The 25,655-nt window shown below is 50.3% G+C and overlaps 1 protein-coding gene across 1 annotated transcript in view; it reads left to right on the forward strand.

Moving 5' to 3' along the window:
* KLF13 (KLF transcription factor 13) overlaps nt 1-25,655 on the forward strand; it is a 50,932-nt gene that overhangs the window by 18,590 nt on the left and 6,687 nt on the right. The window lies entirely within an intron of this gene.

The raw sequence follows: 25,655 nt of genomic DNA on the forward strand, positions 1-25,655 counted from the left end.
CGCCCCATGGATAAAGTTCTCAGCTACTGACAATAATGACGTTCTGATAAACATGCTATGATCCTGGTTCTAAAGGAAGAGTATCAGAGGGCAGACATTTCTCGTGACCTCCCCAGAGTTCAAATGGAGCTTGTGTGCAGAGGGGATATGACACCTGAGTACCCATGTGCACCCAGCATGAGCCCCAGTCCTGGCACATGCACCTACTGCCCAGTGCCCCTCATGAATCTCCAGCCTGTCCCCATGGGAATCCAAGCCTGTTCTGCACAGGGCACCAGGTTGATGATCTTGACTCTGTTGTTTCTGGGAAGATCATCCAGGATCACCCATCTGTGGTTCCAGAAAACTCCCTCTTCGTTTCTCTGAAACTTGGAGATTTCTCCCCCCCCCCCCCCCCCCCCCCCCCCCCGCTGGCCGACTCAGGAGCAGAGCTGTGGGCCCCTCACTGTGCCTGCTTGGGCCATCCCTCATGGCAGAGGGAAGGCTGCACACCTGGCCCTGTTTTGGCCATCCCCCAGTCACAGTGTGGCCCTGTCTCGTCTCCCACGGGCCCTGTGCTTGGTACCCCTGCACCCCTGTCCTGCTGGTGACCCACTGCCACCTTTCCTTTCTCTTCCTTCTCCGCCTATCCTACCTGGTCCCCTGGCCTCTCAGGGTCCCCGGGGGCTCCCATGCCAGGGGCTCAAAGACTCCTGCTGCCTCCCCCCACAACCACAGCCTCTGCTCTGGGGCAGGCCTCCCATGACGCAATGACCTGCTTTGTCACAGTGGTTCACTTCCGTACCTTTTTTTCTCTTGCAAAGGCATCATCTTCAACTGGAAGAAGAAATGAAAACACCACCTGTGCCTCAAAACCATTCAGTTTCTAGACAGGGAAATGCCAGGCAGTTAGGCCTGGCCCACCCTTGTCCTCCACTCCTCACCACCCTCCTGAATTCAGTTAAAGTTGGGGATCAGCAGCCAGGCCGCTGAAGTCAGGGAGGTCAAACTGGAATGGTGATTTGGGTGGACAGTAGGGGAAAGGGGGTGTCAAGCACAGGAGGGGCTCTGGGTAGGAATCTCAGGTCACCTGGCCACTGGTCTTCAGCTGGGTCTGTGGTGGGGTCAGGTCTGGGTCGGGGCGCCAGGCTCTGTAGGTAGGAGGATTTGCAGGCTTGAGAAACTAGATTGGTTAGGCGAGGAGTTGGGGTTTGGACCCCCTCACCCCCACCCCAGAGCTGTGCCGGCAGCACCAAGTCTGAGGAAAAGGCTTCTGTAGCAGGGTCTTGGAATTGCCTGGGAGTCCAGGGCCACCAGGTGACTAGTTTCTCTGAGACCAAGCTGGACTGACTGGGAGTGTCCCTCATGCTTGGGGGGGGAGGGGCTGGTCTTTTCCAAGCTCTGAGTGAGGCTTGTGTAGTTGAGGGGGTGGCGTGGAGGTAGACCATGGGGAGCATGACAGAGGCTGGATAGCAAAGGGCAAGTCTGTGGGAGGTCTGGGGACCTGTCCGCAGGGAGAGGCATTGCTTGGCAATGAGAGACCAGCCCCGAGGCATGGAGATAGAGAGGATTGTGCTGCTCCTGAGAGATGGTAGGGAGAGACTTCCTGGGGCGGCCCTTTACCCCTGGGGTCTGGGTTGGGTGGGGGAAGCACCAGAAGAGGGGAGATGAGATAGGAAGGCCACATGATTGGGAAACCAAGGGGAGAAGAAGGAAGTGGGTGTCATGGTGTCTGGCCTGTCCTGCCCTTCCATGTCCCCTGGCTTCTGTGCTCTGTGGCTGCGTGCATGTCCCCTCTGTGGGCGGTTTTGGTGGAACATTCAGGAATTTTGTTGGCTTCTCCCAGACTGAACATTCCTCAGGCCAACATCTGCCCCGCCTTCCCTGAGGATGGCCCGCACGTGAGGAAGAAAGGTGGGTTTCCAAACGTCATGTCTGGTGTCTCCTGTGTGATTATTTCCCACCTTTCCTTCTTGACCAGCCCTGGAGGATCTGCCTCAACTTTGGCAGCTTCTTCCTGCTCATTCTGGGCACCTGTCATCTATCTCCGAAGGCAGGACTGACCCCAGGCTTTCCTATTGGTGGAGGAAAGTGGAAAACACAAAGGACTGGCATGTGGGACACGCTGCTTAGCTCTTGTCAGGATGCCCACAGGAGCAGTCAAGTGTAGAAAAGGAAGAGCATGCAGCAGAAGCAGGCCAGGGTGGTGGGAGGCTCCTGCTACTCTCTTGAATTTGACTTTGTGCAGAAGTGACAGTGGAACCCAAGGGTTGGGGTGTGTCAGCCCAGCCTGAGTGCTTTCTGGGAAGAAAAATATCATGCATGGCACACACATGCACATACATCTTTATTGAAAGCGATACATGAACTGCAACAATTCAGAAAATATAGAAGAGCTCAAAGAAAAGATTAAGCAGCACACACGGGTTTACCTACCTGAGACCACCATTGCTCGGCCCTGTTCTGACCTCCAGTGAACCTGTAGTTCACAGACACTCAGCCCCAGGAAGCCCCTCCTGGCACCCACAACATGGCTGACCGTGAGGGCGGTGCACAGCCTGCCTGCACCAGACGTGGCCAGCTTCGTTTCTGGGAGCCCGCGGCCTAGACTGCATGCCAGGCCCCTGTGCCTTGGGCTCTGGTGTACAGCCTCAGCCACTGATATTGGTTCTGGCATCATCCAGGGCCATTTGTGGAGGCCAGATATTGACTCGGGAACCAAGGAGTGCAGATGTGTGTGGGGCAGGATGCTGTATTCCCTGTGGGCTCATTGCCCCCACTTGAAGGGGTTTTTTGATGCTTGAGTTTGGAGAGTTATGGTCTGTGACTGTAATTCCATTTGGGGGAATCCTAGGGTCCATGGAAATGCTGCCCATTGCTTTCCTTACTTGGGCAGGTCCTGGCTTTGGCATTGTTTTCCCAGAGCTGGGAATGGTCCGACTGGGGATAGGCCAACAGCAGGTGGGCCACCCACTGGCCTGGCCCATTTGGAAAGCATGTGTCCTGCTGGGCTGCAGTGGGGGGTAGTGGCTGTTGTGTGGGCTGAATGGTGAACAGTCAGGGGGACCAGGGATTGAAAGTGCACTTGTCCCTTGCTGTGCCTGATTCTGGACCTGAGTCTCCAGGCCGTGACCAGGCATCGGTGGTGTCCAGCCTCTGCTCAGCTGCCTCAGCTCTGATACTTCCACAGGCCTCTCGCTATGTGAACATGCTGGTGGTGAGGAGGAAATGGGTGGCCGCCAGGCCCCTGGGGGCTGAGTGTGGGCCAGAAAGATGGGTGTCAGGAGTCAGGAGCAGGGATCCTTGGGTGTTTGAAGTGCCTTCAGGCCTCTTTCTTCAGGGGCTGGAGGGCTCCCCAGGGCGTGGGGGGAGGGGGGTCACAACTTCCAGTACCCTCCTGCCAGTGCAAAGTTGGGCACGAATTAACAAAAAACAGATGAGTTCGGTTGTCCCTGGAATTCCACAGGAAGCTAGATGGTAGAACAAGTGATCAGCCATGTGTCCTTGGCTGAACCAGGAGTACTCCGAGAGTTGCTGAAATTCCCAAGTCCTTCAAGAAGCTCTTACAGAATATGTGAACATTTCTGTGGGTGATGTGGCTCTTCTCCACCAAGTGAAGCCCTACAGAGAATTCCCCTGACCTCCCAGAACATGGAGGGTGGTGTGGCTTGTGGTCTCTGTTTTCAAGCCAGTATGCAAATTGGAAGCTTGGAAGGGGAAGAGTCTGCCCAAGTCACAGTGGGGAAGTGGGCTTCCTGGGCCCAGGGATCCTGGCTTGGGGAGGTGAGAAGAGGCAGTGGAGCCAGGCCAGAACCTGTCCTGGGCTCCTCTGCCAGGGCCACAGGGGGATGGCTGGGAACTTCATCTCATTACAGATCTCAGGGTGAAGTGTATGAGGTTCCAGGCAGGGATGCTCCCCTTAGGTTCTGTTTTCATCAGATGCTTAAACTTGAGGTGTAGGGAACTGTGTCCCCCAGGATGTGGGGTAAAAGAAATGAGGCCCAGTGCTTGGTGCTCTGCACCTGTTTCACCCACACAGTGTTTAGAAAGTGCGGTTTGGCGTGTAAGGCAGCCTCTGGTCTGACATGAAAGGATCCACAGGGTAACTTTGGTCTAGGTACAGCCCTCTAGGCGGGCTTCAGAGGAGGCCTCATGGCCAGGCCGACACCCAGGGCCCAGGGTGCTTTGGGGGCTATAGCTACCTTGTCATGGTCTTTCTGTGAGAACATGGGGGTAAGGGTGAGAGTCAGGACACTGGATGGGGGGATATTGGTGGACATCCAAGTGGAGAATCCCATAGCATCTCCAGGAATGACTTGCCTTTCCAGATGACCCAAATCCACCATCCCTGAACCCGTGGCAGCTTCTGAGTTGGGTCTAGTCAACAGTCAGAAAATGCATGCTCCGCCCATAGCATGCACTGGGTTTTGGTGCTCTGGGAGGGGGTCACATGTGTGTTCCTGTTTCTCATAAGAAGTTGGCTTGCTGAGGGACTGATTTCAGTGCAGTGTGTTCATTTTCATTTCCGATTATAAAAATTGAGCGTGTTCGTGAAAAAGGATTTTGGAAACAGAAAAGTATTAAGACAAAGATTAACAAAAAGGAGTATCGATAACTTTAATCACACCTGCCCATGAGTCACCACAGTCAACATTTTTGCCTCTGTATGTTTTTAGTATAAGACTCAGGATTGGGGCTCCTGAGTCTTTAGTATAAGACTCAGGATTGGGTGGCTCAGTTGTTAAGCATCTGACTTTGACTCAGGTCATGATCTCACAGTTGGTGAGTTCGAGTCCCACACAGGGTGAGCTCTGAGTCCCGCTTCTGGTGAGCACGAGCCCCACTTCAGGCAAAAACATGAGCCCCTGGTGAGCACTGCTTCTCTCTCTCTCTCTCTGTCTCTCTCTGCCCCTCGCTCACTTGTGCCTTCTCTCTCTTAAAAAAACAAAAAGACTCGGGATTGTCTGATGGAAGTCCTCTTATGATCCGTACTTTTCCCATGGTAACATTCCATTGCGATCACATCCCTGAGTTGATGACTGGCTCTTCTACCTGCGCTTGCCACATGAACCCTCATTGGTCATCTCCAGTGTCCTAAACAGGCCCTAAGGTTGGGTGGCTGTGACATGTCCAGTGACTTGCTCGTCTGGAATATTTCATGACTGACAGCCATCCACAGTGGGCTCAGGTTCATTATTTTCACAGCATGGACTCCTGGGAGCAAGTAACGGAATGTGCAGTCCGGGGCAAATTGCCTTCTAGAAAGGGAGAACGAGCCCCTCCCCCACAGCCGCACAGGCGAGCACCCAGTCTGGCACCGCAGCAGGGAGGGCATTATGAGATATCCAAATGGGTTTTGCGGTGAACCAAGGTCTGTGTTGTGTAGAGTTCACAAAACAAAAGCCCCAGACCCACTCTTTGCCCTTAAACTGTCCTGTTGTGTACCCCACCTCCAGACCCTCACGGCTGTAGGGTATGTGGTATAGGTAGCCTTAGACACCAGGGGCCTTGAGATCTAACCAGGGAAGGGTGAGTTTTTCCTACAGCATCATCCAACCTGGGAAGGTGGCTGTTGGGAGCATTTCTCATCTTTAGGGCTCCAGCCACGCCCAGGGGTTTCCATCACTCCTCTTAGCTCTGGGGTCCACCTGGGGCCCTCCATGTGCCCTGAGGGACAAGGACAGGAAAAGGCAGCCTTGGACTTCGAGATGCTGCCTCCCAAGCTCCCCTGTTTCCCAGCGTCAGCCCTGCTCAGTGCATAGACCTGGTGGCCAGGATGGTGGCCAGCTGGGCTCTGGTCAGAGCTTGCTGGAGATATAAATGCAGCTCAGGGCAGTCCCCACGGTAGAATGTTATTCTGAGCCCACCAGTGAGGAAGGCCTGGTCAGACCCAAGCCATGTGAGTCCTGCCTGGCCTAGGTGTGGCTGGGGAACAGGTCTGTTGGCAGCTTTGGTGACTGTTGAGATTAGCACACGTGTACAGTGGTGCCACTTGGTGTGGCTCCAGCCCCTGGTCCTGGGCCAGCCCCGTGGAAGAGCCTCTGGGCACCTGCTCTGTCCTGCAGACAGGAGCCCCATCCTCAGGGCCAGGGCTCTGTGTCTCCAGGCTCCTGTGTGCTTTAGTCAAAGGCTGTATTAAGTCCTGTGCATCACATGGCCAAGCTGAGTATCCTAGGAGTTAAGGGAGGACATTGTTTCCAGGTCCCAAGCTGCGAGCATCAAGATAGAATCCCAAGACCACTGGGCAGTGGCACCTCCAGTCTGGCTACTTGGGAGTTCTGGGGGAAGGTGGCCCCTGACCATGGAGTGGTGTTGAGGCTGGGCCGTCCTCCCCTTGTCTGTCTGTGGTCATCGTGCAGCTGGCTTACCTTGGGACAGCCAGGAGTCAAAACTGCTGCATCCCTTGGACTTGGGGCCCAGGGCCTTGGCCTCACAGCCATGCCTTGCTGTGGTCAGGGGCTCTGTTGGGCTATGTTGTGTCAGGGTTAGGGGCCCCTAAGTGTGTAGGTGGGCCTTCCAGAGGAGGAAGGGTTGCAGAAAGTGGGGCAGGGGCACTGGGCAAGGAACTGGGCTCAGGGTGGCTCCACTGTTTGGTGGCGGTGTGACCTGGCATGTCACAGACCCTCCTTGGGCTTGATTGCCTGCACCATGATTTAGGCAGTTTACTGGGTTGTGTTAAAAGGCAAGTGCCCATAGGACCAGAGCAGGGGCTGGTGGCCTTGGTTACATGGCACAGTTGCTGGGGGTTTTACAACTGCTCATGCTGGCCCTCCCAGGAGTGGAATTCAGAACCAGACTAGTGCCTGGGAACCCTTCCGAACCTTCTGTAACTCACAGCCGTAGGTGTCCTGGCTGTAGACCAGCTCACAGGGAAATAGCAGGAAGTCCTGTGGGAGGAGGGGAGCCCTGGAAGGGTCCTGGGCTGAGCAAAGTCCCTGCCATCTGGCCTGGTCTACCCGCAGCTGACCCAGTGTCTGCCTTGGTCCCGGCAGGGGTTGGGCTGCTTCCAGATTTGTTTTCATTTTCAATTCCCTTTATTGCTCAAACCACCTCAGGGCCGCAAAAAACAAACCGTTATCCTCAGCTGACCTCAGATTCCTGGCCTCAATTGTTTGCCGTTTGCTAATTTTAGCTTCTGATCATTTCCACCCTTATCCTCCCCCCACCAAAGGGAGACACAAACCAAGAATAGCTGCTGGGAAGGGGGGCTGTGGTGTTTGTGGCCAGAGTTCCCACAGTGATCTGGCAGGGTGCATGGGGCAGTTCCATGCAGCCGGCCTTCCCCTGGTGGGTGGGTCTGGGGGGAGCCCTCGATGGCAGGACTCCCCTTCCCCCGGCCCCTTTCTCACCAAGAACCCAGCACCCACAGGCATTGACATGCAGAAAAGAAGAAGGACTCTTATCTGAATGTTTCTCCTTTTAAACAGAAACCAGGCTGCTTCTTGGAAAAAAACATCCCTGTAGCCATGCGTAGCATACAGACCGCTAAGAGTCAGGCACTCCCCAGAGCTCCCAGACTCCAGGAACAAGTGGACATGCACAGTCTCGGGTCAGATGTGGAGCTTGGCCACAGTGGGGTCCAGGAGACAGCATCAGCCTGGAGGGCCCTGGCCAGGCCCAGTCCCCGCCCCAGTGCACTATGCTCTCCCAGCCGTGGGAGCGAACACAGGGCCTGTGTGGACCAATTACAGTGGTGAGTCCAGGGCACTGGCCAGGCCTGCAGGGCGTCAACCTGCCCACGGGAGGGCGGGCAGAGAGCAGCCTAGGGAGAGCCAGAGCCAGGATGAAATCCAGGGAGCAGAGTGGCCTCTTGGCGAGGCCTAAGGCAAGTGGTTGCACCCCACATCTGTACAGTAGGGAGAGTGTCAGGCGGACACCCCGATTGAAAGGAGCATGTAACAAATGCCCACAGCCCTAGTAGCCCCTCCATCCTTTTCTTTCCACTGTTTTCAAGGAAATCCCAGACACCATACCATTTTATCCATTAATATTTCGGTTGCACATTTTAAAATCAAGTCCAATGTGTCTAATGCTAGAATAACACTAATTAAACATGAAATAAAGAAAGCCACAGCCTGAAGTCACCCCAGACCACTGGTTAGTCTCGGGAAGTGGTGTGGGCCACACCCCTCATGTGGGTGCTTCATTGCAGGCAGAAGTACCCAGTGCCGAACCGTTTTGGACACAGGTTTTTATCAAAATCGAAAGCAACAGCAACAAAGAAGAACAAAAGTGCTACTAGGGTAACACAGGTACAGAAGGAGGAGGCCCAGCTACCTAGGAAGGGCTTTCCTCTGGTGCGAGGGGATAGGGAGGAGCAAAGCAGGTGTTAGACCCATGCCCCTTGGGTGCCGGCAGGGCCCACACCATCCCACAGCTTCTGAAGGGGTGACAGGGATAGCCTAGTGGTTCTCCACGGAAACGCTTGGCTGCCACAAACGTTAGATCTGTCCCATTTTGTAAATCATTTAAAAAAAATATTTGGGTAGCTCAGTCGGTTAGGTGTCCCAACTTTGGCTCAAGTTATGATCTCGCAGTTCATGAGTTTGAGTCCCATGTCAGGCTCTGTGCTGACAGCTCGGACGGAGCCTGGAGCCTGCTTTGGATTCTGTGTCTCCCTCTCTCTCTGCCCCTCCCCTGCTCATTCTCTCTCTCTCTCTCTCTCTCAGTCTCTCTCTCAAAATAAATAAAAACATTAAAAATTTTAAAAAATATTAGAGTAATGCACCAAGTAACACATGCAGCCTAAGGACCAAATCACCCAGCTCATTTTATTGTGATGCACAGGGAGGGACCTGGCTGTGCCCTGTTCTCCTGTTCCCTCTCCCAGCAGAGGCCCCTGTTGGCTTCTTCAGTTGCCTCTTGCGGTGTTTACTGCCCTAACTCTCCCCTGCATGTCCATGGGGGCTCTGCTCTGTGCTTCAGCTTTGAACATCATGTGTTGACTTCCCATGGTGGCAGATGAGAAGTGAGGTCCCTGTCACCCTGCCCGCCCCCAGAAGAGTGGGGTATTTTGCATTAGGTCAGCATTCAGTGTTTACAGATGACCCGGACTAACTGAATGCTAGTTGACAGTGACCCTAGTGTAATATGTTTCTTTTCCATAGAATTAATAGTTGCTCCTTTTGCTTGGTTTTCTGAGTGCTGTCATCCTTGGCTTGTCCCCATGCCCTGTGGCCATGTGGCTCTCGCTGATGTGGAGGTCTCCTCTCCAGACTTTTAACAGCTTCCCAGACTGTCCATTGCTGTTTGAGGCCCTGTTTCCTTGAACCCATGCCTGTGCCTTCTGGTGAAGGGAGAGGAGGCCATGTTGTGGAGACTTCCATGTCTGGAAGTGTTTTGCTCCTAGACTAATAAGTTGTGGCAGAAGTGCTGGGTCCAAGGCTCTGTGTCCCCCAGCGGGCCTTGGGACTCATTCTTGCTCGTACTCCAGATGACAGCCTACCTTCTGTGCTCTCTGGGCTCTCTGGCCTCCTTTTATCTGGAGCTGGAACAGTTGGCTGATCCTTCCCTTATCTTACCTTTTCCTCCTATCATCCATTTTACTTGTCTTTCGCTCTGTGTTCTGTGAAACACTCTGTTCTTTTCCAACCCTGACCTCTGCCATATTCCCCTGTTGTGTCTTTACTTTCAGACTCAGGTTTTTGGATCTCCTTTTATAAGGAGAATTCTATCCTGTCCTTGCTTCCTGGATGCTTCTTACCTCTGAGGATGACTGACAGCTCTGGAGTTGGCTTCTGCATCCTCTGTGTTGCCTTTTTCTGCTTGCTGATTTGGATCTCTCACCCAGCTGTCCAGGTCAGAGGCTCTTCTCTGTCTGATGATCCTTGGTGTCTGGAGACACTGCCCAGAGGCTGGGCCTGGTGCACAGATGGGCTTGGTGACTTTCCGTCCCTGCCTGGGGATGTCGTCCTGGTTACAGGGCTTCAGAGGGCTGGATGGGGAGAGGTCTGGGAGTGGCAGCATGGAGTAGGTGAGCTGTTCCTCAGGCCCCCATTCAGGAGGCTGCCCTGCCCTGAGCCATCTCTGTGGTCTCCAGTCCAGATCCCCCACCTCTCCTGACCCACTGAGACAGTAAATTGTTTTTCGACAGGTACAGGTAAGGCAGGCAGCTGTGTATGAAGTAGACAAAAGGCTGTGATGTGTCTATTGCTTCTTTAACATTCAGGTGCCTCCTTTTTCAGCCCCAGTGTCCCCCCACTGCCGGGGACTCCTGAGCCTGTGGGAGGTCACATTGTACAGGGTCACATGCTTCTTTGCTTTCTCCGCCATCTCTCGGATTTCCAGCCTCCAAATTACTATTGTTTTCTCCTTTTCCTTTCACTTAGTCCTTTAAAATGCCTTTCCTTTCATTTTAGAGGGATCTGGGGATGGGAAGGTAGTCATCTGCTATCTTTATCCAGAGCTCCTGTTTGGCGTGTGGGCCAGTGCAGGGAGGTCCAGGGAGAGACGAGAGGGAAAGATGAGGACCTCCCTCATCAGCAGGAGAATCCCTTCCCACCTCCTACCTCTGCATGGGCCAAATTGTCCAGTCCCTCCAGTTGCCAGTGTCCCCCTTTGGTTATTATCCAACAGTGTTATCCTGGAATTACAGCCAGAGCTACAGTGAGCAATAATCTTGAAGCAACTGAAAGCAGCTCACAGGAAGACAGTTGCCCAGGGAAAGAAGAAGGTCTAAACCTAAGGTTGGTAGCTTTAGGTTTCTTTTTCTCTGGTTACAGATCCCAAAGTAGATATCCAGGGCCAGTGTGGGAGCTCCAGGATGCCATCAGAGACCGAGGCTCATCACCTCTTTCTCTTCAGTCATTGTTGATGTGTGAATTAGGCTGTGCTTTCTACCCGTGTTATCATGACAGCTGCTGCCTCTACAACCTTGGAACATTCTCCAGGCAGGAAGAATGGTGGCAGGCACATGGTCCTCTTTATCAGGACGAGGCTTATCCAGTGGCTTATCCAGAGCTCATTTGGCTACAGTCAGTTTACAAAGCCAATCCTAACTGCAAGGGAGTCGGAAAGGAACCATTTTTACCTGGTGCATTGTTGCTACAAACTGAAGTCATGTTCTCTGGGGAAAGAAGACACAGAGAACGGGTGCTGGACCAGCTGGCACTTTGCTGTCACTATTGCAGTTGCTGGGCGACTCCTGTGCATTTGTCCTCAAGGTGGGCAAGCATTGGTCAGAGAAGTGTCCAGCTGGCAAAGGTGACCACTGCATGAGCCAGTGCTCCCAAAGCATTTGAAGAACCTCAGAAATCATGTACTTTCTTCAGCATTTACTTTGTTCCCCAACAAGTGAGGCCGTATCAGCCATTTGTACTGGCTAAGAAGTATTGACTTATTACTTAGAAATGAGCTACATGGTCACTGCTATAGTGATCCCGACAATTGAGTGAAATGGGTTTTCTCTGATTTATTACCTGAACTATAGTTGTCATGCCTTCTCAGGTTCCTCATGGTGTTTCATAGACTTTCATTGTTTTCCATGACCTTCATAGTTTTGAGGGGTTGTGGCCAGATATTCTGTAGGTTGTACCTTGGTTTGCATTTGTCTGATGTTTTTCTCATGATTACACTGGGTTTGTGGCTTTTGGGGAAAAATACTAGAGGTGAAGTGCCCTTCTCATCATGTCATATCAGTGGGAGAATGATATCCACTGATACTTATTTTGTTGCTCAATTGGTCCAGCGTTGGCCAGGAACTCTATCAGGTTGGCTCCTGTGTCCCTTCAACACATCCCCATCATTTTTGTTTTTTGTTCACTTCCTTACTTTCTGGCATTAATAAGATAAGTCAGGTTCATCTTGTATTTTTCTGGCTCTAGTCCTAGAATCAGCCATTTCTCTAAGGAGTCTTGACTTCTGTTATTGGAAATGGTATTTAGAAACCAAGACCTGGGTGTGCTTTCTGCTCTTGGGGTGTTACTGCTTCTAGCCTCTCCCAGTGGATGGAGCCAGAAAACATGTCTGTGTCCCAGCCCAGTTATACACACATACCTTTAATAATTTCTCTATCTGGCCCTCTTTGTGCACGTGAGCTAAGCACACATCACACTGATGTCTCAGTCTCTGGGCCAGTCCCTCAGGAAGGACTCATTCCCACCTCCCCCTACTGATCTGTAACCTTTGTCTCCAACAGTGAGACACTGGCTCCCACCATTCACCGTGTGGTCACCTGTTTGTAAGTGCCAGCATTCGAGTGAAGCAGTTTCATAATTGTTTCTGTCGTGAGAAGTTAGAGCAGCGCTAGGTACAGTTGCTTTTGTCTGTGAATCTTTCGGTTTCCAGTCAAAACACTGTTTTCCTAAGTGACTTAGGTCAGCTGCTTTTCCCCACCCCCCTCTGAGAGGCCATGTCATACATTTGTAATGTGGTTGGAATCTGTTGTCACAGTGTGTGTTCTGTCCTGGGATCCCCCAACCTCCTTTATATGCTCAAAGTTTGCATACGTTAAAATGTAAACTGTGATATGCAGTACTCTGGGTTTTAACAAATGCAGTCTTGTATCCACCACTCCAGGACCAGGCAGGACAGTTCCATCACCCTAAAAATTCTCCTTTGAGGTCAGCCATTTCCTGATTCCCCAACTCTGACAACCCCTGTTGTGTTTTTTTGTCCATACAGTTTTGCCTTTGGCAGAATGTCATATGAATGGAGTCATACAAAGTATATGGACTTTTGGGTCTAGCTTCTTTGACTTTGCAAAATGCATTTAATTTTGCATAAATTCAACCATTTTTGTGTTTGTGAATCAATAGCTACTTCCTTGTCATCATTGAATAGTATTCCATTGTATGGATATACCACAATTTGTTTATCCATTTACCTGTAGAAAGTGCTTATTTGTAGTTTTCACTGACTATGAATAAATCTACTATAAACATTTGTGGATGGCTTTTCAACTCACTTGCTAGATGCCTAGGGTTGGGGTTGCTGGGTTGTAGAGTGAGTCTCTATTTAACTTTATAGGAAACTGTCAACTATCTTATAAAATGATTGCACCATATTCTTGCCAGCAATGAATGAGAGTTCCAGTTTGCTCCACCAGCTGTTAGTGTTGTTGGTTTTGGGGAATTTAGCCATTCTCATAAATGTATGGTGCTGCCTCATTGTTTTACTTTGCATTCCTTAATGATGATATTGAGCACCTTTTCACATAGTTTGCCATCTGTGTATCTTGTTTGGTTGAGTTCAGATCTTTTGTTCATTTTTAAAATCAGATGTTTGCTTATTGTTGAGATTTAAGAGTTTTTTATATATTCTGAATATGAGCTTCCTTTACTTTTGGTCAGCCTCAAATGAACATTTTTATCAAGTAAATAAACCTGAATCTTTAATTGTGGATTCCAGATTCATGTCCTTGTAGTTTGAGAAAAATCTCTGAAAAGACCAACTGAAATGTCATTCCTGGGCTGTCAGCAGCTGTAAGGGCTTGGTGTGCAGTAGTAGATCACATACTCCCAGAACAGGGCTGGTGACAGCACTCTGGCCTCCGAAGCAGGAGAATGCTCCCTTTGAGAGCATGCTCAAATGCTCCCTGTTCAGCTCAGGGAAGGTGCTCCTGGGTTCCCTTGGAGACAGTTAGTGATGTGGCCATCAGAATAGAGGGGAAAGAAATGGACATGTCTGTTCTTTGGGGTCATGTCACATGAGTCCACGCATCACGTTTGATCATCTGGCAGACTATTGCAGTCCAGGATCTGGAAGTGTTTGGCGGTGGGAGCTGATCTCTCTCTGTATGTCTCTTCAGGAGAGTGTGTGTGTGTGTGTGTGTGTGTGTGTGTGTGTGTGTGTGTGTGTGAAGGTGGTGGGGGACCTCTTGTCTGGGGTGGCTTCTGCCTGCCTGCTGGCAGAAATCATTAGTATTTTATTATTGCTGTTCTACATGAGACCTTGGGAACGGAAATTTCCAAATGTGTTTTGTAACCCTTAGCAAAAGGGGGGAAAACACCTTTATGAAATTTCTGGCATGTGGTCTTTTGACCTTTCCGGGCATGTGCACCTGTGCGTGTAAATTAGTGCTACTCCCTCACCAGAGGCCAGAGGTGCTGGGTTCTATGGTAGCAGGCCCAGTTAGCGAGCTGGGCTTTGGGTGAGCTATTATTATTTCACAATAGAAGTTTGTAGTCTATATCCATAAATACACATGTATTATGATGTGTTTATGTCCGACTTTGTGAGATAACATACTGTACTCTTTCTGACAGCAAACAGCAGCTCAGTTGAAAAGTGTAGGAATGCAGAACGAACAGTCACGCATGAATCCTGTCTTCCCAAGATAACGGCTGTGTTTCCTTCCTGCAGCTCTGGCTCTGAGGCATGTTCATTTCCTACAGGCATTGGGACAGAGGGTCTGTTTTCTTGGTTGGAATGAGACTACATATAAGTGGGTCCCTGTCTGTGGCTTATGAGACTCTAGAGAGGGACAGGAAGGTGGCCTCCGTGCCAACCCTTCCTTTGTCTGCCTACCTAACCTTGACACATGAGGGGTAACACCACAGAGCACCCAGTCCCCCACACCCTACCTCAGGGGTGGGCAGCTTGCCCCAGCTTTCACTGGCCCTCCCTTGGCCTCAGGCTGACTCGGGTAGCCTTTGGATCATAGTGTCCCCATGCAGAGCTGTTGAAGAAGGGTCACTCTGGGGGACTGTGGGGGCTGGGAAGCAAAGTGGTGTCAGCTTTTCTCCCTGGCTGGTGTCCTCAGGGTCAGCTCCCTTAGTGACCTGTTCCACGCTAGGCTGGGGAAGGACATAGGATCAGGGTTGAGCACTAGGCAGGATGTGAGGAGGAAGAGACAGGCTTAGAGAAGCGGTGGGCAGGCCCTGTGACAGGGAAGCGGCTGGCCTTAGTGCCCTGAGCCTCAAAAGGCCCTGGAAATGCTCTTCTTTCTACACCACAGCATGGGTTTTTCCAGGTAGGGAGAGGGCCGGGTGGTGAGGGCAGTGGGTGACCACCTCCTCTCTGGCAGTGGAACTCAGATTTACTGAGGAGCAAGGCCTCTGGCTTACTGTTCCAGTATCCTGTTCTCTGCAAGTGGTTCTTTTGAACAAAAGAGTGTTCTTAAAACACACTGGGTATAAATTGTCCAAGTGGCTGAGGCTCTGCTGGGTCCAGTGACCTGGGCTACTGAAGGAGAGGCTCCTCCCAGAGTGTCTAGAGCAGTTCCTCAGCACTTCAGCTGTTCTAGAAAAGGTAGGTCAGTGACTGGATGTTTTTTTTTCCCCCCTGCATCAGCTCCCTCAAAAACCAAAAGCATTTTAGAACTATAGAAAAATGACTTACTTGTTTTTATTTCGATTTATTTGCTTTATGAAACCAACTCTGACAAATACATTGTTTTGCTATGTTCTGTTTGAAACTTGTGACTTTTTTTTTTTTTTTTTTGTGAAGGAAATGGCCCTCTGCTCTGAGTACCTGGAGCAGGCCAGTGTAGGTGCTGGGTCTGGAGGAAGAGCACGTGCTCCCCAGGGGCCACGTGCTGCCTCAGGGTGCTCAGACCTTCTCAGACAGGCAGGCAGGCAGGCAGGCAGGGCCTCTTGAAAAGGAACTGCCCAGCTCGTCCACATGTTAGGTGTGGCCACGTGCTGCAGAGGGACTGGTGACTGCCTGCCAAGGTCCCCTGCAGGCAGAGTGGCCCAGTGCAGCTCAACTGGGCTGGGGGTGCCACTGGGAAGCTTCTCCCCAGGGTGACGAGGGTGGTACCTTACATTGTGTGTGCTGCGCCACAGTGCCTTCATCTGTGAGATGGGCCCTTGGCCTTGATGGTCCCTTTTGGGCTCTCAACCCCCAGGATGCTAATGGCCGAGGTCAGCTTGTCAGAACATTTCCTATTCCATGATGGGGAGAGGCTGTAAGAATGTCCTCCTTCTGAGTGAAATCTGGATTGGGAGTGCCAGGCTTTCTGGGTGTGTGGCCTTGGTGAGGTCGTTTTGACTGTCCACTTTTAGTCTTCATATCTAAGATCTTGACACAACTCCTGTCCCTCAGGGTAGAGTCAATGAGCTTGTGCATGCTGGAAGTAAAGGCTGCCTCCCTGTGAAGCTCCATGTTTGCAGGTGTGTGTGCTGTGCGTTGTACCCACCATTGGGGCAGCTGTGGCCAGGCTGGGGCCCTGCTGTCAAGACCCACCTGAGGGGGCAAAAGGGAGAGGACCAGAGTGAGGAAATGAAGGCTGGGGGAGGGGAGAGATACAGGAAGAGGAAGTGGACAGAATGGTTGCCAAAGGCTCTACAGAGAAGGGCCCCTCCCTTGGTTGCCTAGAGAGCCCTGGGTGTGGGCATGGGGCCCTGGGGTACAGAGCAGGCAGCTGGTTGTGCATGTTGGCAGATGGCAGCAGGAAGGGGGTCATTTGCTCTGCTCCATGCCCTCTCCCAGGGGCCCTGGCTGACCTTGAAGACTTTTGTTTCTTTGGGGAGGGGGTAGTGCGGGCAGGCAGCCTCAAGTTGGCTGAAGGCTTGTCTGTGTCTAGGAGCAGTTTGGCTTCTCTCTGAGTCTCTGCGGACTTCCCCATGTGGCTGTCAATGACTGGTGCCACCCCAGACGTCACAGCCCAGCACAGCCTGCCAGAGGCTTTTCTGTACTGTGCCCGCTTCCCCCACCCCATCCGTGCCCGGCCCTCTGTCTTTCTTCCCTCCCTTCCTTCCTTCCTTTTCCTTTCTTTTGGTCCAAGAGAAAAACCCTTCCCAGAAGCCTGCACCCATTCCCTAGTTCCCACCTCCTTACCAGTCCCTGGCAGAAGGGACCAAGTCTCCTGCCTTGAACTTGTGGTCTGTGTCCTGACAGCTGGACGAACTCACCTGGCAGCACCTCTCCAGCAGCCAGAGCCTGGCTTAGCCACCGAGGCTGGTTCTCACCAGTCCTGTGAGGGCGGACCCAGTGATAATTATGACAGGAACATGGTATATAGGAGGCTGAAGGGACCTTTAACACATGCAAGTTAACAGCTCTGGGTCTGCTGCTGTCAGATTCTTCTCCCTTGCCTTTTAAGTCACACTGGGTCTGTCAAACCACTGATCAGGGAGCACCCTCCAACAAAACAATTTGCAGAGTGACCCAGGGGCTTGAATCCTGGAGGTCTGTCCCCAGGAGCACCTTCCAGAAAGGTAGATTGGACTTCACTGCTATTTTTGAATTTCTCATATTCCAAGGAGCCTCCCTGCCCCCTCCCCCATTCTAAGGGGAATCTATTTTAAGGGGAATTCTGGGGATTGTATTCAGAATGTGCTGAGGAGAGTATGCACGGCCACATGTGGTGTGAATGGGTCTGGCCAGGAACTCACAGGGTTGTTCCGTCAGCTCCTGTTTTAAAATTTGCATTATTGAGGCACCTGGGTGGCTTAGTCCGTTGAGCGTCTAACTTCAGCTCAGGTCACGATCTCTCAGTTTGGGTGTTTGAGCCCCATGTCGGGCTCTACACTGGTTGACGGTGTGGAGTCTGCTTGGGATTCTCTCCTTCTCTCTCTGCCCTTTCCTTGCTCATGCTCTCTCTTAACAATAAATAAAACATTTAAAAAAATAAAATAAAATTTGCGTTATTTGTGGCTAGCATTTCCTAGTTTGCTGTGGATTCTTGTTTTTAACTTTGTGAATAGGTAAATACATTTGCGTGTTTTGAAATCCAGGAGATTTACGCAGTTTTCAAGGCACCCTCTCCTCACCCCTCTGTCCCCAGGTAGTCTGTATCCTCCCAGAGGACCTTTCTACAAGCAAAAGCACATGTCTACACACACTGTTCCTTCTGCTCAGAACCTTGCTTTCCTTTCTCAACAGTACCACTTTAGAGATCTCTCCCCATCAGTTCAGAAAGAGTCCATTCCATTTCTTTTTCATAGTATTCCGTCACATGGGGTTTCCATAACGTATTTCACAGGCCCCAGCTGGAGGACAGGAGTTGTTTTGAGGCTTTTTCTGCATTGAATGACCAGGTCCATATCCCATTTTGTAGGTGTGCAGGTGTATCTGTAGAATAGTTTCCCAAAAGTTGTTTTGTGGGGTCGAAGGTTGCACACATTTGTAATTGGGATCAGCATCACCACGTTGCCCTCCAGAGGGGTTGGGGCACTTTGTATTTCCACTGGCGAAATGTGAGAGTGCGTATTCCTGTGGCTTTGCTACCTGACAGATAAAAAGTAGGATTTCAGTGCGGTTTTGTTGGCATTTGCTCTCTGACAGGTGAAGTTGAGCATCTTTTCAGATATTTGAGAGTCATTTGTGTTTTCTTTTTATCAACTGTCTTATGGGCTTTGCCCATATTTCTATTGAGTGTTGGTTTGTCTTTTAATTTCTGTGTTCTCATTCTGTATTGGAGGTTAGGCCTTTGTGATATGAGCTGCAAATATTTTTTTTTTCTCAGATTGTCATTTATCTTTTGCCTTTGCTTATGGTGACTTTGCCCATGTCTGGCTTTTATAGTCAGATTTATCAATCTTTTCATTTATAGTTACTGGGCTTTGATTCATAGAAAGAACTTCTATCCTAGCATGGTCCTTACTTTCTTTCCAGAAAGTACTTAGTTGTCCTTACACGTTTTTTGGACCCTCTCTCCTCTACCCATCTGAGATGATAATTTGTGCTAAGTGTGTTTCCCACTGTTTTGGTGTTTTGGGGTCTAGTTCTGGCATTTCCTCTCCTCCCCACCAGTTTTCAGCTTCTGTGGCAGTATGTTGAATATCTGGCAGTCTGGTACCCTCACAGTATTCTTTTTTGCAAAGTTTTCCTAGCTGCTTCTATTTGTTTTTCTGTATGAATTTTAGGATCTAGTTCTCCTATTCCAAAATAAAACAAAGCAACACCCAAAATGCCTACTTCAAAAATACACTTACATCTTTTGTAGGAAGGCAGATTTTGTCTGAACTGTGCCCCCGAGGTAGTGTGTTGCTGCACACAGCCAGGTGCCACCTCCCCCTCTCATCCTGCCAGCTCTGCTTGTGCAGGAGTGTAAGGCAGCATGTGATCAGCAACACCTGTGCGCCGGTAATGGTAGCATGAGACCAGAGTGCCCTGGGGCAGGGCCAGGGCCAGGGCTGCGGCTGTTCCAGCAAAGATGAACACAAAGTGGTATGGGGCTCGAACGTGCAACCAGTGGTTCCCACCACGGTCACTTGCCACTGACTTGCTCATGAGAGCTCCCTGTCCAAGGGGCTCAGTAGCCCAGGAGCACCCCGTCCCCCCCACAACCGGTGATAGTGGTGTATCTCCTATGAGCATGTATGTGCTCCCACTTAACCCTCACAGTAACTGTGAGAAGAAACAGGCAAGATGGCAACCCCTGAAGCCATTGACAAATGAGTAGGGGTGCAGGGGTGGGGTGGGTGCAGGGCTACTTCCATGCAGAAAGCACCTCTCTGGCTACAGGCAGAGTCCTAGGACAAGAGGGGTCCCCACTGAGTGGGGCCTCACCTCCTCCACTTGTACCATGGGGGTAAGCACTTCTAGCTGGAGCTTCCCAGGAGAGGGCATCTGCATGTCAGCTCCACGTGGGTCTATAAACCATGGGCGTTTTCAGTGATCAATGAAGTAGCCAGTGGCCTTCTAAAGAAAGGAAAGTCTGCTTTCCATAATGGGGACAGGCCTTTCTGCTGACCCCAAGGCTGCCCGTTGGCCTGGGTTTCCTTGCAGGCTGACAGCTGATTGGCCCCAATGGTTGGCTATCTCCCAACCTGCCCCAGCATGGGAGGGTGAGCAGGAGGGACTCGCTGGTATGAAAAACATGTCAGTCTTGATGTGGGGAGCTGGAGGTGGCCCCATACCAGGGGCCACTGAACAGAGCTATGTATTGATGAGTGACAGCCCATTCCTTTCAGGACCTGGGTGCTGCGGCCTGGGAGCCTGGGAAAAGGTGTATCTCTGTGGAAGCCTCTCTCTGACCAGCCCCACCCCTCACCACGCTCCCCAGACACACATCCGTAGGGATTCCTTGTGCTCACTGAGGTCTCTTCATGTGATCTTAGGTACCCCTGTTAAGTCAATGGATCCATCTGCCCTTTTCCCCGGGGGCCCCCTATTCAGAGATGCATCCCCTCCCTTCTTTCTTCCACAGAGGGGAGCTCAGCGAGGCCTCCCAGAGCCTTGGTTGGCACAGCCAGCCTGAGCTGAGAAGAGCCAGCGGGAGGCCGAGGGGCCAACTGGGGAGATCACTTACTGCCACCGGCAGAAGAGGCACTAGTTTACAGACATTGTTCTGGCTCTGGGTCTTTTTTTTTTTGCAACGCAAAAGGACCCCCAGGACTGCCCACAAGGGGCTCACAGACCAAAAACTGCCATGTGCAGGTGCTGTTGGAGCCAGGAGGGACCCAATCATCTGTGGGAGCTGGCAGTCTGGCCCAAACTGGTTGGCGCAATTGAGAAAATTGGGAGCATGCCCTTTGGACAGGGGTCAGAGCAGGAGGGAGTCTCTCAGTGGCTCAGGGTGTGAGCTGAAACATGCACACTTCCCAAGCTGCACGTGCAGGTGCAGCTGCCAGGAAGGGGGCAGGGGGCAGGGCCCTGGGCTGGGCGCTCAGTTGGGGGCTTGGGCAGGAGGAAAGCCCCTGTCCTCTTAGCCTGGCTTCTTGCAGCTTCTGGGAGGAACACACTGTCCCAGCCCAGGCCTGTGGCTTGGGCAAGAGGAGCATGTGGGACACAGTGTTCCCTGATAAGATGAGGCAATCGCTCTCACAGCCTCATCGCAGCGCCAAGGAACATTTATGTAACCCCCGCCCTGCGCCCCGTGAGCCCTTGGCCCAGGCCCCCCTGCTGCCCAGCTGCCCTGCTCACGGTGCACCAACAGCACCCCGCCCTGTACCGACCAGTTATCCCCTGTCTCGAAGTCCTGCCACTTGCAGCCTGGCCCCTCCCAAGCCCCCTCCCACAGTGACCCAGCCTTTCCCCACCCAGCTTCCTTCACTCCCTCCCTGTGCACCCTGTACCCCACAAGACCTGACCTCTACCCCCTTGCTCTCACTCTGCCTCCCCCTCCCAAGTCCCTCTCACCATTCTGTCCCACAGCCCCAACCCTGGCCTCCTGCAGCCCTGCCTTTGGAAAGTGAGGGCAGGGGGACTGGAGTGGGCCCATCCCAGTCTTAGGCATCAGGCAGGATGCTGCAGAAGGGCTGATCTCCCTTCAGGGTTCTGGAATCTCTGATCAGGTTTCCTATCCTGAGAGGGCCAGTGTCACTTCTGAGCTAGACTGAGCATTCTCCTTGTGGTGGCCCTGTGGTACTATTGTGTCCTCCTATCACATGCCCAAGAGGAGGCAGATTCAGAATTGAGCCCAGCAGGAGGGAAGCTAGGGTTCATTTAGTCTGGGTGGCCAGCTCCCTGCTGGGCCCCACTCCACTCTGTGTACGATCCCTATATACTCACTCCACCTAGCCACACCACCTTGGAGTCAGTCCTTAGAAGAGCAGTTTTCAAAGTGAGGCCCAGGGACACCTGTAGGTACCTGAGATACTTCCAGGAGACCATGAGTTCAAAACTATTTTCAAAATAATAATATTATTTGTCCCTTATTCTCTCAAAAGAATACAATGAAATATTCCAGAAGGTACATGATGTGTGATGACATCCCCCTGACAGCTACAGGAATGCACATGTGCTTGAGTTTAAATCTTTTTTCAGTTTTAATTTCTAATATGATAAATATCAATGGATATAACCCACATGAACAAATACTCTTTCGGTCCCTCACTACAAGTATGAGCGCTACTGTGGGTGACTCTGTCCCCCTGTCCAGGCTGCCTTTCCCCCAGCTGTTCTCGATTCTTCTGGCTGCTCCTCATTAGCCTCCTGGGTGCTGCTTGAATGTCACCATGTAGAGGTGGGCCCACCCAGACCCTGGTGCTGATCCTTGCCAGCATGAATCATAACTTCTGAGTGTTTTATTCATCTGTTTATTGCTGTCTACCCTCCTGGAATGGGCTGACAGAGGTATAAAGGATGGAATCGGGGGGACTCTGCATAATGACCCTGTCCCCAGGGCCAGACAGAGAGTCTGTGTTCAATAAAAGTGCTGAGCTGCTGTTACCCAGATGGACCAAGAGCTGTGTGCTGGCCTAGGGGTGATGCTGGACTTTCCTTGCCTTCTGCCACTCCAGGCTACCTGGTACCAACATCCCATCCTGTTGGATGCTACAGTTCTGTGTGGCCCACACATCATTGTAGCCCATCTATAATTATACCCCTCAGATGCTTCCCAGAGCTGCAAACATAAGGACCTTGAAAAGGACAAGCTCCCAATGAGGGCCCAGGGTTTATTAGAAAGCAAGGGTGAGTCTGAATTTGGGTTGGTCTTCCCCTACTGCCACCATGGGCCTAAATTTGAAAAGACACAGGTGTAAAAAATAGTGGATGAGAGCAATAATAATAGCTAACATTTCATAGGTAGCATTTGGCATGTGTCAGGCACAGTGCCAAGGTCTGGTCGTGTGTGTGAGCCCATGGGATCACCATGTGTACCCCACTATAAGGATGTGGTAGTATATTCATTTCCTGTGGCTACCATAACAAATTACCATAAATTGGGTGGCTTAAAATAACAGAAATGCACTCTCTCACTGTTTTGGAGGGCAGAAGTCTAAGATCAAGGTGTTTGCAGCTCACTACCTTGCCCACCTCTTTTCCTTCTGAAGGCTCTGGGGGTGGGGTGGGGGAATGGAATCCATTTCATGCTTCTCTCCTAGATTCTGGGGGCTGCCCTACAGTCTTTGGAGTTTCTTGGCTTATAGATACATCACTCCAGTCTCTTCCTCTGTCATCGTTTGGCCCTCTCTTCTCTTCTTTTCTAAAGGACACTTGTGATCTCATTTCAAGACCCTTACCTTAATTGTATCTACAAAGACGCTTTTTCCAAATAAGATCACAAGTTCAAGGGATTAGGACCGGGACATCTTTTTCGGGGAGCACTCTTTACCCCACCATAGGCAATGAGGTACTTATCTGAGGCCACACACATCAGTATACTGTGAGAACAGATCTAAGCCTCATCTGTCAGACGTGGCACACCAAGCTCTTGAACTCAGCACCTAGTCACAGGAAAATGAAACTGTTGTGTTTAATGCTGGACCTTTCCAAACATCTAATGACCAATGTGCATTGTGAAGTTCCTAGACTGGACTTAGCATGTAGCATTTCTCAAACTTTTTTTGTTGACGAGATTTTTTTCCTCCAGAACCAATTAACAATGTATTCAATTCTAAAAAGACACATAACACAGAAGAGCTTACAACAACAAAAAATCCTGTTCCCAGTGAGGCATCACTTTCTAGAGACCAACACTGCTCTGATTTTAGTTGTCTTGGTAGTTACCACCATAAATGAATTATATGATATATATATATATATATATATATATATATATATATATATATATATATATTTTTTTTTTTTTTACTGTTCTTTGATGTATCAGATTTATATATGATGCGTTATCTCCCTGCCATGAAATTGAAGGATTTACCTCATTTCTACCCCTCCCCTCACCTCCTCCTAATTGATGAATATATTATATATTTTTTTGTTGTTGATTATCCTTATAACTTTAACCTCATTTAGGCATTTCCTTTGTGCATGTGTGTGTTCCTACCTTTCTCTTAAATCCACATTCTCTACTGGGGGCCATGAGTCAGTTGTATGGGCTTTGTCTATAACATTGATTCTAAATACTGACAACTAGTTCTAGGGTTCACATGACCATAACTGTGTAAAGATTGCTTCCATATGCCAGGGCCTGTGGTGGGATTTCATTCCCTCCTGCTGCCTCATGGGGTTGTTGTGAAAGATAAATATAACATACAAAAAGCCCGTAGAACAGTGTTTGGCTTATATCTTGTAGCACTTTAGATTGCTTCAAATTTAGATCCCAGTTTTCTTGCATGTCTTCTATTCTTCCTGGAGTTTGTAATTGCCTCTCTTTTTTCTTTTAACCAAAGAATAGTATGTGCCTTCACTGTGTCCTGAAGTTTATTCAGCCTCTTGATCATACTCTCTGATGCATGGAATTCACCTTCTTCTTGAAACTATCCCCCTGTGAATCCTGCCTCTGTGGCCACCAGGTCTCTGCCTCACTCTTATCCTGAGATGCCCCTTCATTTTTCACTAATTTCCCTAGCTTCTCATTTTTTCTTTTCCCATTTTTGCTGGAGTTTGAGAGGTAAACTTGGAAGACCCTGTTTCTTTTTCATCGAGCATCCAGTGTGATTTACAAGAAGTTTGGTATTCCCTCATGGTTGACTTGGTGTTTGTTCTCACCTCTTTCTAATAAGTTTTGTGATCTCTTCATTTTACCCAGTGTTCTGACTTTGCAGAAATTCTCACAGCATTGCAGAAATTCTTGCAGCAGGAACCTTTACTTACTACCCTGCCCACCTCTCTGCCAGCCCTTTCCATGTTACTCTCCTGTCTTGTTTGATTCTGACAGATACTGTTTTCTTGTTTCTTTGGTAATTTACTCTCCTCCATTTTTTCTTTTCTTTTTTCTAACGAACAGAAATTATTTAAATATATTGCACCCCCAGGATTGATTCCCTGTAACTCTGAACTATCATTTGTAACTATCAGATAGTTTTGGGATATGATGGTTTGCTCTCTTGATTTTGAATTCTCCTCCCACACACCCCCTTTCCTGCTCCCCCCCAAAGCCCCTGTAAAATCACATGTGCAACATGTACATGTAACATGTAACAACATATACAGCCACACAGAGCTCTTAGTTTCAGCATTACTAGGAGGCAGAGAACACTGCAACATTCACATATTTTCAGAGCTTTTTTGATGTTGTTCCATTTTTTATGGGTTATTTCCTTCAGTATATTTCCATCTGTTCTATGAAATTTTTGTTTGGGCAATAATACTCTCAATTTCTTTTTTTTTTAAATTTTTTTTTTCAACGTTTTTTATTTATTTTTGGGACAGAGAGAGACAGAGCATGAACGGGGGAGGGGCAGAGAGAGAGGGAGACACAGAATCGGAAACAGGCTCCAGGCTCTGAGCCATCAGCCCAGAGCCTGACGCGGGGCTCGAACTCACGGACTGCGAGATCGTGACCTGGCTGAAGTTGGACGCTTAACCGACTGCGCCACCCAGGCACCCCATTACTCTCAATTTCTAAACACTATTTTTTGTCCTCTGAACTTCCTTTTGATGGTATCATGTTCACTTTATGCATGAAATTTTGTCTGAAAATTTTCTCAGAATACTAATTCAAAGTTTTAGGTTGACATTCTCTTCTGTCCCTTGGCTTCACTCTTTTTCCTCTGGAGTCAGCTTTGTTTTGTTGCTCTTGGCCTTTTCCCTTTCATCTTGCTGGTTTTCCTTGGCCATCTGGCCATCCTTGAGTGTTTATATTTAAGGTTGATGGGTGGGTGGCATGGATTTCCTCTGCTGGGCACAGGTGCACCAGCTTCAAGGACTGGCTGAAGGCTTTAGGGCCGGGAGGCGGGGGGCGGAGAATGGAAAGGGTGGCGGTGTGGCTACCCCCAGTGCCATAAGGGCTGCATTCTGGGGTGCCAGGAGCCCCTGCTGATTCTCCCTGAGCAGTTGATACCATTTTTTTGTGGTTCAGAGTTTGCCTGGGTAAATGATGGCCTGTTCCTTGCTCTGAGGGATGGGAGGGGTGAGGTCCTCATTGAAGTCTACCTTTGTTACCTCCCTCTCAGGGAGTGTTCTGGGTAGCCACCCCTTGTCTGTCACTGTGTTTGGGTCTG

Source organism: Neofelis nebulosa, chromosome 7 (genome assembly GCF_028018385.1).
Source record: "Neofelis nebulosa isolate mNeoNeb1 chromosome 7, mNeoNeb1.pri, whole genome shotgun sequence".
In the NCBI taxonomy this organism is placed as follows: domain Eukaryota; kingdom Metazoa; phylum Chordata; class Mammalia; order Carnivora; family Felidae; genus Neofelis; species Neofelis nebulosa.